The sequence below is a fragment of the Pararge aegeria genome, chromosome Z (genome assembly GCF_905163445.1).
Source record: "Pararge aegeria chromosome Z, ilParAegt1.1, whole genome shotgun sequence".
Classification (NCBI taxonomy): Eukaryota; Metazoa; Arthropoda; class Insecta; order Lepidoptera; family Nymphalidae; genus Pararge; species Pararge aegeria.
In genome coordinates this window covers 25,435,743-25,450,822 of record NC_053208.1, presented here as the reverse complement: position 1 = coordinate 25,450,822, position 15,080 = coordinate 25,435,743, and the positions used below count along the sequence as shown (strand labels likewise).

The following is a 15,080-nucleotide window of genomic DNA, read 5'->3' as shown; positions in this document are numbered from 1 at the left end:
TCCTCGGCAGGGAATCGAACCCCGGTCTCCCACGTGACAAGCGGGAATTCTAGCCACTATACTACCGAAGATCACGATTGCGTTGTTCAACTAAGGGACTGTACTCTGCATTATTGATTTTAAGTTGCAATCAAAACGACTAAAAGATATTACAAAATAATTCCTTTTTACTATAAACCATTTCTGATATTTTAGTTTAGCTTACCTATTTAATTTTAAACACAAATAAAATTAAAAGTAAAAAGTTAGCTCCGAACATTACACCCTATTAAGCAAGATACGAAACAAGGGTTCTCTTCTAAAACCTTCCCCTAGTAGTTCAGCCCTCAATGGTAAAATGGCATTATATAGGCAGTTTTGTGCTGTCACGAAAATATGATTACAGATATTCCGAGAAAAAAGGCGTCGTTATTATAATTAGTTAGACATCATTGCCGACTGGCGCAGTGGGCAGCGACCTTGCTTTCTGAGTCCATGGCCGTTGGTTCGATTCCCACAAATGGAACATGTTTGCGTGATGAACATGGATGTTTTTCAGTGACTGTTTATCTGTATATTATAAGTATTTATGTATATTATTCATAATAATATTGTGTGTATTGTCGTAGTTTATTTATTTATTATAAATGGCATTGTGCAGATTTTTTTGGAGTTTACTATTAATATCCAACTAGGCATACAGCCATTGTTACATCTTAATACCTTCTAAAACTACTTTTTCAGACTGACTTACAGACAACCAACTACCATATTAAAATAAATGAATAGATTTAACATAAATAAAATGAACCACTGAATAGATTTCTATCCGGAAAAAATGTGCATGCTTTTATGACAAAACATGTATGATTTTATTTTGTACCTATTTACCAATTCTAATGTGTTACCCATGTTTAATGCAAAAAAATATATTATTGCTATTTTAGCTACCTAACACCGCAGCGGCTGAAAGTACCAAAGAGTGGATTATTTAAATTTCTACTCACAAAGGGGTTTAAAAGGACAAGACAGATTGCGCGATAGTTTGACATTTCTGAAGTTGTAACCATGAGACTTGGTATTTTGGATTTTGATTAGAAATTAAAAAAAAAAAACAAAATATGAACTTGTAAATATTAAGCTTCATTTGATATACTCCGCGAAAAGCAGGTGAATCTGTATGGTGTTCTTAATAGTTTCTTCAATCCTTATATTCAGGGGTACATTGCTTGGGATCTGTTTGGTGTAAGCTTAATTTTCATAATGTCATGGAATTCCGCAAAGTAACACCTACTTCTATCCAATATTCCAAATATGAACAACAAAACAAAAATAGAATGCAATAAAAAATACTCTGATGCACGTGACATCCACTGTCGGTGCATTGAATGCTACGCCATTGCCATTTTATCAATTACTAGCGTGTGCAAATTACACGATGCACTTCGCACCGCTACGTAGTAAACCTTCCTCAATGAATCAGATACCTACCTTACATCAAAACATTTCAACTGAACTGGTAGTGCTAAATTGAACCAAATGCCCCAATTAAATTTATGCAAACCTATGATATTAAGTAAATAAAAGTAGTAAAAAAGATGTAGCTTCTTTCAAAATCAAACGAAAGTCTGAGGTGTGGGCTTTTATATACACCACGATATCCTTGTAATTTGTTATATCACAGGCGCTGCAAAACCAAATTAGGAAGTTTGAAAGATTGATTAGAATTGTTAAAATAAGATTGTGAAAAAGCAGAATGACTTAGATATTCTTCGTAACAATAACGAATTATTTTAACGAAATATATTATTTCGTAATAAATAACAATAAGAATTTAGACGAAAAATTATAGATGTTGTTTCTACTGATAAGCCGGATTTAAATTTTAGTTAAGTTAAAGTTTAATGTTTATTAAAGTTTTAATGAACTATTTTATCAAGATATATTTATTTTCTGTTTTTTTTTTTGTTTTGTTTCGTAAAGCATAGTATAATTGTACATTTGATTAATCGACCCGCAAATAATTTATAGGAATGCGTTGTAACATTTTAATGCATGCTGTGTTTACCTGTAAATAGTCGCTATGTGACCCATTTCAAAAAAATTGAGCAAGTTATAATCTATCTACTGTTGGTTGTGCATTTATTATCATGATTATCATCAACCCATGACCAAAAAATCTAAATAGATAAGCATTTACCGAGTTAAGTCGTGATACACTTCACATCATCTCAAGTGCACTTTGAATTCATTCAGTAGTTTAATCGTCATGCTCGGCCAAGGAACAGACAGAGAAGAAATAAAAATTAGTTATGGCTTTAAAATCGATTATAGAGTGCTCTATGAAAAAAAATTGCCAGAATATCTTCGTTGTACAGAATTCAACCCGTTCAATCCCGATCAATTTTTATTATAAGTAAAAATATCTTTAAAAAAAAATATTTAATGTACAGAATATGACCCGTTACAGTTGTGATGTGACACATTATAAAGACCGCATAAAATGCATAAAAAGGCTGGCTTAAAATCAAAAAAATTTGAAAGAAAGCTTCGCGATAAAACCTGCATCACAGAAGATTTGGAAGTTAATGAAGGACCACAACACACCGTGAGATATCGAAAATGATGACTAGAGCGTATATTCGTAAGAAGTTGTTAAGGAATCGCAAATTAAAAATAATGCTATTGTCTTATTTAAAATATAATAATTATTAGCACAGCACGTTATTACGTTTGCTCGCGTTCGTCGTTGTTATTTTTTTTACAAATCCCTTGGAAACCGTTGGTTTTCTTGAGATAAAAAATAGCACATTATGATACTCTTCGTCCGTTTAACGAAGTCCGTTCCAATTATCAAAAAAGAGGAACAGTCACACTTTCGCATTTATTATATGGATGAGTAAGGGTAACGTGCTACTATTTTTCTGGTCCAGGTCCACTAGTGTCTACTCGTATATTTAAATCTGTGCGTAGCCGAATTAAAGGCATAATTGAGTTATGTTAACAAAATAAGTTTAAAAAAATTTTGGCCAAAATAAAAACGAGCGATTCTATCGTTCAAGTGGCCTTCCATGGTCTTTACCATCAGTTCCTTTTGACCTTATGGTTCTTTTAGGAAGAAGAGCCAGGATTTGTTTTTAAAAATATTCAAATTGACAAAGGTGTGCCTAATATATATGAAGAGTTTCCACAATTTCTTCAGGATCCCTTCAATAAATCTTCACTAAATTTATGGGACCACTGAAGCATAACGTACCATACCAAAAAAGATAATAGAAATACAGGTACGCTTTATTCTATGTATACATCAATATTGTTGTTTCTCAAAATTTAATTAAAGACACACATATACAACATGGCGTATAAAATAACCTTTATATTATTTAATTAAGGTTAGGTATCTTTTGTTGTTTGTATATTAAACGGACTAAGCAGATGTTTCTTGGAAACTGACAGTAAAAGCAAACTATAAACACCTATAAATAGATCAATACTTTGCAGAGCATGCCAGGAATTAATACTGCGAAGTGTCGCCCTGTTTATTTTAACCTGAGGCGAAGTTGTTCAACCTCATGTGCCAGTTATCACGCCCTCCGGGCGGAATACATCAATGCTGCTTTGCTGTAGAAATAAACATGGCGGTAGTACTTCCCTGGACGAGCTCTGTCACTAAAAGCTTAACCACTACTAAAAACTCGCCCTAATGTATAATCAATTAAATTTCCAAAGTGACATAACAATATGTGTTTTCTTAGATGCATAGTAAACTCACTATATTCGCAGCTGCACTTCTATCCAGTAAAAATTCGCATTCAAATTGTAAGTGTGAAATTGTAAATAAAACTACAACTTTCGCTTTGCAACATTTATTATAACATTTAATTAAAATACAATTATTACATTCATAGCAAGCTGTTAACCAACTGTTACATAAGAAATATATAAGAACAATTTTCTTTTCATTTTAACTGCACGATTAATATTTTACTGTACTCTTAATAATTAACACGCAGAGAAGCGAGAGGGACACGACGTCTTCTATGCCGTGGGAATGCTGAAAGAAATAAAATAGATTAAATGTCAGTTTATATAATCGTTGCAAAAGTGTCTATTTATTTGCAACTAGCTATTACTCGAGACTTTTAGGCGACCTCACTGGTTCAGCGCAGAACGGAGAGGTATTTTCAGTGACACAACAGAACATAAGAGGCTCGACGTTAAGTTAGGTAAAAGAAAAACTTATGCTTCTAAATTTTCTCTGCTATTATTGCCAAGTATGAGATAAGTCAACTACGTTTTATATCGTATTGAAAGAGCTCCATCTAATTACAGTGCGGTATCCCAGTATTATAACTAGATGGCGCTTCTTCAACACCATTTAAATTGCAGTTTACTTTCACTCTGATCTGAAGGTTTTTGCAGTGGCTAGTTACTACACTAACTAATTAAAACGATTAAGCGTTTTGGTACGATGTCGCGAAGATACCGATTGGTTTGGTATGAGTTCAATATAACTGTGTCCCTTGCAGGTATGCCCGCTACCATCTTTGATTGCTACACCACTTATAACTTGGTGAGTTTGTAGCCAAGAGCTACTGTCGTAGAAAAAGAAAAGAAAGCAATGCCAGCGAGCTTATTTACCTTATAGAAACTGTTCCACACTGCGATTAAAAGTTCCTAAAGGCTCCCGGCCGCGTGTCTGAAATCTTCGGATGAAGGTTTCCAGAGCAGCTACCAGTCTTCAATATTGTCACACCGATCCAGACTGCCACTGAAAGCCAAAGACCAGGGAATTAGGACACAAACCGTGAGACAAGACTATGTTCTTGTAGTACATAGAAGATCTCTTTATGAAGTACTAAATACCCTTAGAAAGTGGTATGCTTATTTCTGCCGCTCAGCAGCAATGTTGCAATGCTGTGTTTCGGGCTGGTTGCTGTTCTAGTTACAGCCACTTGAGGCTTAAATTGGTGGACACAGGGCGGCATGTTGCAGAATGAACTTTTGCTCTGTTTACAGGCGATGGTTTTCCATTTAACATCACGTGGACCGTGAAAAAAGAAAGAAAGAATGAATACACTTTTATTGTACACCACAGAGAAATACAATAAACATTAAGGCATATTGTTAAACTCAACCTTGTACCCGTTGTCTATATGTGCGTGCAGCGAGCATGCGCAAACTGCGCATGTCAAATACGTCAAAATTAATAGGTTCGCTTTAAAAATGTTTCTGTTAATAATTACTGACCTGCAGCACTATTTGAATTTATCACACTTGGAGATTTCCTGCAATTTTCCTGCTTTCAGGGAAACAAATACTGTATGATGTTAGTTCAATAATTAAGAAGCACTGGTAGACGTGTTTCGTGGCCGCGCTTCGCGTAGATACTGCTGATGACTGCGGACGGGATACTATTGATCGATGGTATCGGTACAGCAAGAAAAGTCTACTACTACTATGCTACTTACTATAAATTTCTGCTTTATCTTAACTAATGCTGTAGATGATAATGCTTCTTCCTTAAACAGAGACAATCCAACAAACTCATTTTTACATGAGTTTTTACATTAATTTCGGAATAAAAAGTTTCGTACGTAAAAGATATACGCAATCATCATCATCATATCAATCCATTACCGACCCACTACAAGTTACGGGTCTCCTGCCACGATGAGAAAGGGTTACGACTGTAGTCCACCACGCTGGCCCAGTGCGTATTGCTGGACTTCACACACCCATGCGAACTTCAGGTATGCAGGTTTCCTCACAATGTTTTCCTTCACTGTTGAAACAAGTGATATTTTAATTGCTTAAAACCCACATAACTTAGAAAAGGAACAAGAAATAACAGTGAAAAGTGGTGCGTGCTGGGATTCGAACTCCCCTCTCCCGAAAGTAAAGTTGAATTCCTACTCTATGAGCTATCGCCTCTTCTCAGTAGGTACCTTTCATCAAAACCCGTTTAGCCGTGGTAGCGTAAAGGGGTTTTAAATAATTGTGTTTAAAGTTAATCTTATAGGAGAGGTTTTAGGAATACCACTTCGATACGTGTGCATTACCAATTTACAAACACTCTTAGCAATCGCTTCTCAAGGTTATAATCATTACTATTACTATTTATCAATATACTTCCATCGTTTTTGCGCAACGTTTACCGTTCGCACATCGCACGCATTGGAATCTCTCAAAAAGATATAATTTGCAGTTCTTGCAACATTTCTCATTGATGATCGTAGCGTGGTCGTGGTCGCGAAAGTTAGTGCGTGCCAGGTATATAAATCGGTACCCCCGAAGTGGCCTGCTCTTACTCGGGACCTCCTGCTTAAATTCAAGCAAAAATATATATTTTGTGACTACCTTATTTAATACGTAATAGCTGAAACGAAAAACTGCAGCTATTATTCTCTAATACATAAATGTGCATAGGATATGATATTTTTTGTTACCTTCAAATTTTTCATTTCTTTTTAGACCCAGTTATAAAATCCTGCGACTTCATAATTGGGTCCAAAATGACGAACCGGCGGGCAGAAGCGAATATATTACGAGTATATAAGCGAAAGTTTGAATGTTTGTTACTTAAACACGTCTTCACGTTTGTTAAATTTTAGGTTATATTTATAAAATAAATATGTATATTAATTATATCTTTACATAGTGTAAAAAAAATTCAACGGCAATTGTATATTATTTTATAAAAAATTACTGAATTAAATCTTTATAAGTTCAAAGTTTATATAAAATTTAAGCTTACAGAAGCATCCTATTATAATGCTAAGGATTACTTAAACGATAAAAAAGCTTTGGTATGAATTGCCCTAACTTCATGGCTTAAAATGAATTTACTGTGAGATGGTGATATCAAAAATATTACCCGGCTAAGTTTGTTGTGGGCTCTTCTTAGACCAGGGCGCGTTTGGAACCCTCGTAGCTTTAGTTTTAAGTTGGCGAACGAAGTTATCACCATCCCCTTACAATTATGTAAACATATATGTATATTTGCTACATAAGTGCCTGTGATAAGCATACATGAATAAAGAAATTTTGAATTGAATTGAATTTAATATAGCCAACTCCTCCAGGCAACCAAAGGCCTACGAGAAAATGCTATAAGAAATTGGCAGGTGCAACATATATATAAGTACAATATTATGATTTAACGAAATAAACATAAAACATTGTACATGTTAAACAACCAATAAAAGATATATACAAAAATATAATATATATTCCACACGAAAATACTAACTTATAAACAAAAATAAAGGTTTGGTAGTTTTACGTGCTAAATTTCAATTTTTCTTTGTTGTGTCAAAGGTTTAGAAATTAGCATTGCTTTTATAGAAGTTGTTATTAATAAGTAAATTTGTTATAATTAATATTGTAAATGCGAAAGTGTGTTTGTTTGTGTTTGCTTGACGCTCAAAGTAAGCCACTAATCGACTTCATTTTTGGCATGTAGTTAGTTGAAAGGATGGAGAGTAACATAGACTAGTTTGATCTTAGGATATCATTCGATTTCTACAGGATTCATGCCCCAATAAATGTGACAAAGAACGCGAGCGACGGTATTCCATGATATACTTACCTTCAGCTTACTTCAAAATATTTTCAGTGGCAAACATTGGAAGCAATGGTATCATAGATAAGGGTCAAATTAGGAAAGAAGTTAGCCAATTCAAAATATTTATGTATAATAAGTACTGTACTGTAGCTAAGAATATGATATTGAAGATTGCGCAGTTTGTTTGTGAACTCAATCCACAACCTCAGATAGTTCTGTAAGAAGTAGGTACCTAGAAATTAATACGGCTAAACTCAGTCCATAAGTTGAATGTTACCTTCATAATCCTCGGTAGTATAGTGGTCAGTATCCCCGCCTGTCACGCGGGAGACCGGGGTTCGATTCCCCGCCGGGGAGGAATATTTTTTTGATATAGAATTCTTTTTTTTTTTCTTCTATGCTTTTACACTGAAAAATAATGTAAATTAGTATGTTTTTAAATAGTTTCCATTTTAAACCTTGTTTGCGTTTAAGTATTATTTGACAAAATAAAGGCTTAACTCTGATTACTCTTTTCTATTGTTATTTATTTATTTTGTATCATTTTGTGTAAACCGTACTAACGCCTGACAAAAACGATTTCCTAGAAACTATTTTACACGTGATAGCAGTTCCATAATTTTCTCTTTAAACATAAAAAACCGCAACTTTAATTTAATAATAGTCAATAAACTATAAAATCAAATAAAACAATAAACTAAAAGATTAATCAATATAAGCTTATGGTCGGAGTAGTTTCTGTTTAGTTGGTCGTCTTTTGTTAGATTACTAATTTATTTTTTTCTTAAAGTTTTAAATTTGCAACTATTCTAATTTTCAATAATATAGCATTAACATTTATTTGCCCTATGACCGGTTTTTTATTATTAAATTATACGAAAGTCATACAAACATAAAGCGATGCAATTATCTTTATAAATTGTTAACCATGATGTCATGTTAGAAATATAAGCACTATTTTTTTTGGTGTGGTGGAAAAGCTTTGGGACATACTAAGCTCCTGTGAGTCATCATATATAGTGGCATGGGTGGGATATACAATTTTGATTCCATTTAAATTAAATAAGGAAAATAATAGAAGAAGTAATTCTCTTTTTAAATGAATTTGTTTCTCGTTTTTTATCACGGTCCTTGATGTCAAAGGTTGCTTTTTTTTGAAAAAAACGATGTATTGTTACTAGGAAAGCATAAGTCAAAGGAGGTGAAAATCCTGCGTACGAATGGACGGGGAGCAGTGGGGCGAGATGATTGCGATGTGGGTTGAAAATGAATGAAAGCTATAAATAACGTTTCATTACCGACAAAAAAGTTTTCAAGGGCTTACCTACTTTAGTAGAAAGAATCTCTTTATGTTCTAATTTTATCGAAAGATGATGCTATTCAAATTCAAAAGTTCCCTTTCTTACTTAATTGCTACATAGTTAAAACTGACGTAAGTTCTTTAATAAAGAATCTGTATTCGTACGTAAAATTAATGTTAAAATGTTGGAAAAGGGCAACTGCTGAGTTCTTATAGAGTAAGCCTACATGAAATAAAATAATTTCGAATTTAAAGGAAATGTTGTCTGTTCATCAATTTATATTTTAGATAACACGCCTTTTAAGGTCACGTTTGTTGTACTTTTTGCTCGCGAACATGAAAGCTCAATTTGAAATAACTGAGTTATTTAATAACTGGTCAAGTGCTTAAGAAGATTAGTATCAGAATTTCAGAACTACCCTTTGCACCCCGTAGCACCCAGTAGCTGGAGCTTAGGGCTACAAGTCGTAAATAATTTTTAAACTTAGCTATTAATTTTGAGTACTATCTCTAATAACAGGATTAATGTTAAAACAATAAAAGAATTCCCACTTTTAATCCGCTCACTATAAATAACCAAGTACTCAAACAATCAGACACGGAAAAGTACCTTGGATTAGTTTTAGACTCCAAATTAACGTGGCGTAGTCATAATATAGAATATATCCAAGCTAGGGTAGCATCACTTACTGGCGCCCTGCGAAGAACTACTCGATGTATACCAAAAAAAGTCCGCACTATTATTTACAAGTCATTAGTAAGCCCCTTATTAGAATACCTCATAGAATTATGGGGAAGTGCATATGATACAAACCTCAAAATTATTCAAATTTCTCAAAACAAACTCTTGAAAACCTTGTTCCAACTAACTATGGTTATCCAACTAAAGAACTTTATAAAAAAACTAACATACTTTCCCTTAGCCTGCTGTATAAATACAAAACATGCACACTAGTTAGAAAAATACATACACAAATTACTTTTAAAACTAAATCACATCTAAACACACGAAATAGGCATAAATTAAGATTACCCAAGACTAAGTATGGCAGTAAAACTATACAGGTTGAGGGAACACTACTATACAATAGTCTACCCAAAGAGTTTTTTTGCGAGAAATCTTTAAAATCATTAAAAATCAAGTTAAAAAAGCATTGTTTTAATCTATATATATATATATATATATATATATATATATATATATATATATATATATATAAAAGAGAAAGTGTGTGGGTATGTTCCGTATAGGCTCCGAAACGGCTGGGCCGATTTCAATGAAACTTTAAGGGAATCTCCGGATTGACCTGGCGAGTAATCCTGTGAAGTTTAGTGACGATCGGACCACTCCTATTTTTGAACTGTCAAATACAGGTTTAATTTACTGTGATGATATTCTATTGTTGGGTGTAGATAATGATCTTCACCCGCTCGAGAAGAGAATAGATGAGAATAAATACGGAGAGAAATAAATGATTTAATATATTATGAGACTTAAATTAAGAATTTAATGATGTAAGTTTATTGTTTAAATTAAATAAAGCAAAATCTAGCCCGGCGATACGGGCTGGGTACGCTAGTTTTTTATAAACGTGCCACCTTTTGTATTTGTTTTGTTTTTGTATCACACTAAACTAGATAATATATTACCACTTCTTTATGTTAATTTTTAATTTCTCATTAAGTGAAACTGTTTCTTTTGTGAATAAATGTCTTTAAACCTAATGTATTTTGAGCTGAAATTATTTTTTACACTTTTAAGGGTTTATTTGTGTTTTTAAAATAATGTATGCACTATGCTAATAATACATATTATGAATACATATTAAAAAACAATATCATTTACTAGTTATTTATGCAACTATTGAATAATAAGGAGTAATAAACCACGTTGATTAGATAAAAGTATCACATGAGTTTTTCAATATGTAATTATTGACAGTTGTCATTAATAAACTAAGTTATTAATTAAAGAACTATTTACTGTAGTAGTAGTTCCTAACATTTTGTATAGTGTAAGTATTAAAATTCACTTGAATAATTTCTTTAATGTTGGAAGGTACCGATCCCGATGTATTGGTGGAATGTTTATTGTTACCACTTCACAATTTTTATTTTCTCTGGAATTCGAAATTATATTAAACACGTGGAATATTTTTTTCAGCGTTTAAACATCTGACGGTGTGTTGTCAAAACTTGAATTACTAATTTTTTTATAAACGGAATTCGAACAGTCTACTTATTTTTTTCGGCGCAGGTGAGCAACCTCGTTTTAAAACGAGCTCGACTGACAATGTCATTATTTATAATTCATGAAGATACTGGCATCAAGCAGAAAGCAGCTGTCTGTTGACTAAACCCTTTGCGAAAAGGGAAAAAAAAACTAAATTTACTCAATTTAGTTTTTTTCAACATTATATAACTCGTTTGCATGATAAAATGCTTATTATGAGAATGGGTGTTTTAATGTTGGCTATAAGATTCTGAAACAGTAATTCAGACTAGTATAATTGTTTTAATTTTTCAAAACTATGTCGTAATATGTTCATAAAATAATGCAGAAAAGGCATATTGCAACGTTGCATACTAAATTATAATGTTGTGTCAAGATCCTAAATGCGAGATCGTGGGTTGCCGAACACGCGCCAGAGCTGTAGAATTACTAGGACTTCATATACGCAAAGAGGTATTGTATTTGTTTCTCCAGTAGGCATACGAATATACAAATTATTTTCTACAGAGAATATGTAATATGATCCCAGGTGGCTCTATTTTTGTAACATGTAAAACTAATGGCAGGGCACCCTTCTTTATGCAATTGTGAGCATGGTTCAGTGGTCACATAAGTGGGAGGTCCAGGTTTGATCACCGGTCGGGGCAAGGAATTTAAAATTTCTGTTTTTTAGATGTGAAGGTTTGCATAGGTTATGGAATGAAAGGGAACTGTATCCCATTAGAATATTCCAGAGTAAACTGAGCCCCAAAAAAGAAAAAAAACCATAGTTTCAGCAAGGGGACACCACAGTAAGAGAAGCTTTTTGTTACAGGTAATGCCAACATGCAAATTAGGCTGGAAACCCACGCCTAACTTTTATGGACACAGGGCGGACAGGTCAGGACTTTGTAGAATGTGTTGCTTGCATACCCTGCAAAGTTTTGCTCTGTTTAAAGACGTTGGTTTTTCACTTAAGTACTATTAGATAGACATCTGCTTGATCCGTAAATTAATTTTAAAAAAAGTGAACTGGTGAAAAGGCGCGGAATAGTTTCACTATCTCACGAAGGGTCGTGGGCGGGTTTTACTGTCAGTTGAGGGCCCCGAGGCATATAAATCTTGTGACCCTAATCCGCCCAAGGAAAGGCGAAGGCGGGTACACGCAGGGACAAAAGGGTCGTTGCGTTGCCTCGCACCATAAATCCGCCACAAAGCTGCCTCGCAGTTGGCTAGGATGTAAAGAGGTGTGGCAACGATTTAACGATAGTGGTTTTCTCGTTATCGTCTCGGCAACGCAAGATGTTTATTAGGCATGTGACGCAAAACAATATTATAATCAGTGTAATCAGAGGCAATAAAGGCTAACATCATATTATTGCTACAAAATGTAGAATTACAATTCAAATTAGAGTCCACTAAGTAAGTGTAGGCAAACAACTATATTTTAATGTACTAAGGATTTAACACAATTTTATTTGAAAAAAATACACCCAACTTTTTTTACATTAATATAATTCAGATTTTATTGATTTGCAGGATGATTGGACATAACCAAGAATTCATCTATACCCATTGGCACTACAGATTGTGTTATGGGTACTAAGATGACTGCTCAATATTTTTATAAATTATATACATAAATTCTTATAATATACAGATAAACTCAAAAAATACTGTATACACTGTAGGCAACTGGGAGCTAGTTCAACACTCTATTCTAAAACCTCGGGATTGGCGGGTTAAGATAAGAAGAAACAATCATTATCAGTTGTAAATAATTGTAAAAAATTAAAAGATTATCGAAAATTTTAAACAACAAAGAAATATATTATATATATTTAATAAACAAATTTGCACTTTCGGTAATCCATACAGTCAGTAACTCAGGTAAAATTTTCGCAATCGATTGTTAAGAAGAGCTGCAATTCTGTGTTAATAAACAAATTTGCACTTTCGGTAATCCATACAGTCAGTAACTCAGGTAAAATTTTCGCAATCGATTGTTAAGAAGAGCTGCAATTCTGTGTAGGTTCTGGAAAAAAATATAAGTAAGAAGAGGTTATAGGAAATAGTATCCTAAATATTTATCCTACAGAAAGCTGTACGATCAATATTTTAACTTGGATCACATACAGTAGCTTGGCAATATACACTTACTAGAAACGGGCATAAATTAGTGATATCTACAACTGTGTAAAAACACATTTAATACAGCTAGGTAACCATACGTTTGATGAAATTTTCGCTTCGTTCTCATCTCCCGCAAGATTGAAAAAAGATATTTTGACCTTGCTTTTTATTTTGTAGTAAATTATTTAGCAACTGCATAAACAAACTTCCCAGATATTACTTATCGAAACCGTTCACCACTATTTTAGCACCGAATATGCTAAAGACGGAGTCTAGAATATTTGTATTCTCGTAGGACTAAGATATTTTAACAAGTAAAAACATGCTTTTGTCAGTGTCCATCATGCACGCTGTTTTAAGGTTTCACTGAGAAACTCAATAAGCAGGCTGATTGGTATTTCAAACAGATTAATACTGTAGTGAGTGACAACAACAACACTATACAAATTGCATTAAATAATATACCTTATTGAATTAAAAAAAAAAAATATTCAATCATAATAATGAAACGCCTCCTCGGCGGGGAATCGAACCCCGGTCACCCGCGTGACAGGCGGGGATACTAACCACTATACTACCGAAGATTGTGACGGCAATGTTAAACTGGCGGAATGCATTCCGCAGTATTGATTTTCAGTAAGTTCAGTCAGCGAAAATTCAGTTTCTTTTGCTCAAGTTCAAACATTTTGTTGGGCAAACCTCTTCTTTTATTTTGAATTAGCCATTTATATCATCAGGTCTTTGATTATACCAATGAACAAAATTAAAGTTGAGAAGTTGATGAGTTGCATTAGCACGGAAACATTACATCCTAACAATCGAGATACAAACCAAGGGTTCTCGTCTACAATCTGCTCCTAGTAGTTTGACCCTCACTGGATAGAGGGCGCTGCATTGGTAGTTACTATCGTGGTGTCACAAAAATTTGCGCGCAGATAAACCGTGAAAAGTATACGCTAAGAATGATGACGATGATCGCTTAAATTATTAAGTTCCTTTAATGCTATACATTGCCTGCCATAAACTAAATCATGACATGATTTAACGCCACAAAACAACATGTCTGGTACATACTCTATACTCGGAATGCTATGCTATGATCTTAGTTTGTTGCTCTACTCATAGATGTCCTGGAGAACTTTAAGATAACGCCATCTAGTGAAAGAAGTCTCGAGTGGAAATTCTGCTCAGTATAAGAAAATAAATGTTACTCGATTTGTTTACTTAAAGTCACTGAGCAGTAATTCTTCAAAGAGAATCGCTAAAAAGAGATTTAGTTATCTTATTTTGAGGAACCACAAATTGTGATATAAAAACCAACCGGCTCTCAAAAGAACAGCCACTTTATATACTTCATCATCATCATCATCATATCCACCCATTACCGGCCCACAGGGCACGGGTCTCCTCCCACAATGTGAAGGAGTTAAGGCCGTAGTCCACAACGCTGGCCTAGTTAGTTTATATACTTACTTCATCACTTTTCATCATCTTCAATCGCAATAGCTTTATTGCAATAATAGGTAATTTACGAGGTACAACCATTGAATTAATATGTTACTTTCAGATACTTCGTCAGCAAATTGTTTCACAGTTTGACAAAATGCTTTTTAGTTTTGACGTAAAATAGTTTATATTGTGGTAATATAGTAGTTATTTTATAAAACAATTTGAATTTTCATGTTCTTTGTTTATTGTTGGTTGCATTTTGTTATTCTCAATTATTCTACAAAACGTGTAATTTGGTAAAAATGGTTTTTTAAAGGGATATCAGCTAAGAAAGATTGTTATCCAAATTAACCCTTAGCTGTGTTATGAATGTGCTAAAAAAGATTTGATTAGGTATATTTTTATACACTTAATTTTTGTTTTATCTTTCGCTTCTAAAT

The 15,080-nt window shown here is 33.6% G+C and overlaps 1 long non-coding RNA gene and 2 other non-coding genes across 3 annotated transcripts; 1 reads left to right on the top strand and 2 right to left on the bottom strand.

Annotated features, from left to right (window-relative positions):
* Positions 1-3,923: 3,923 nt before the first annotated feature.
* Positions 3,924-5,339, bottom strand: LOC120636671. Its single transcript, XR_005659389.1, has 3 exons — positions 5,230-5,339; positions 4,621-4,750; positions 3,924-4,033 (listed from the first exon to the last, which is right to left on the bottom strand). It is a non-coding gene; the product is annotated as an uncharacterized LOC120636671 (long non-coding RNA).
* Positions 5,340-7,831: 2,492 nt separating this feature from the next.
* Positions 7,832-7,903, top strand: Trnad-guc. The gene has a single exon. It is a non-coding gene; the product is annotated as a tRNA-Asp (tRNA).
* A 5,800-nt stretch (positions 7,904-13,703) lies between these two features.
* Trnad-guc lies at positions 13,704-13,775 on the bottom strand. Its single transcript has one exon. It is a non-coding gene; the product is annotated as a tRNA-Asp (tRNA).
* Between the last annotated feature and the right edge of the window lie 1,305 nt (positions 13,776-15,080).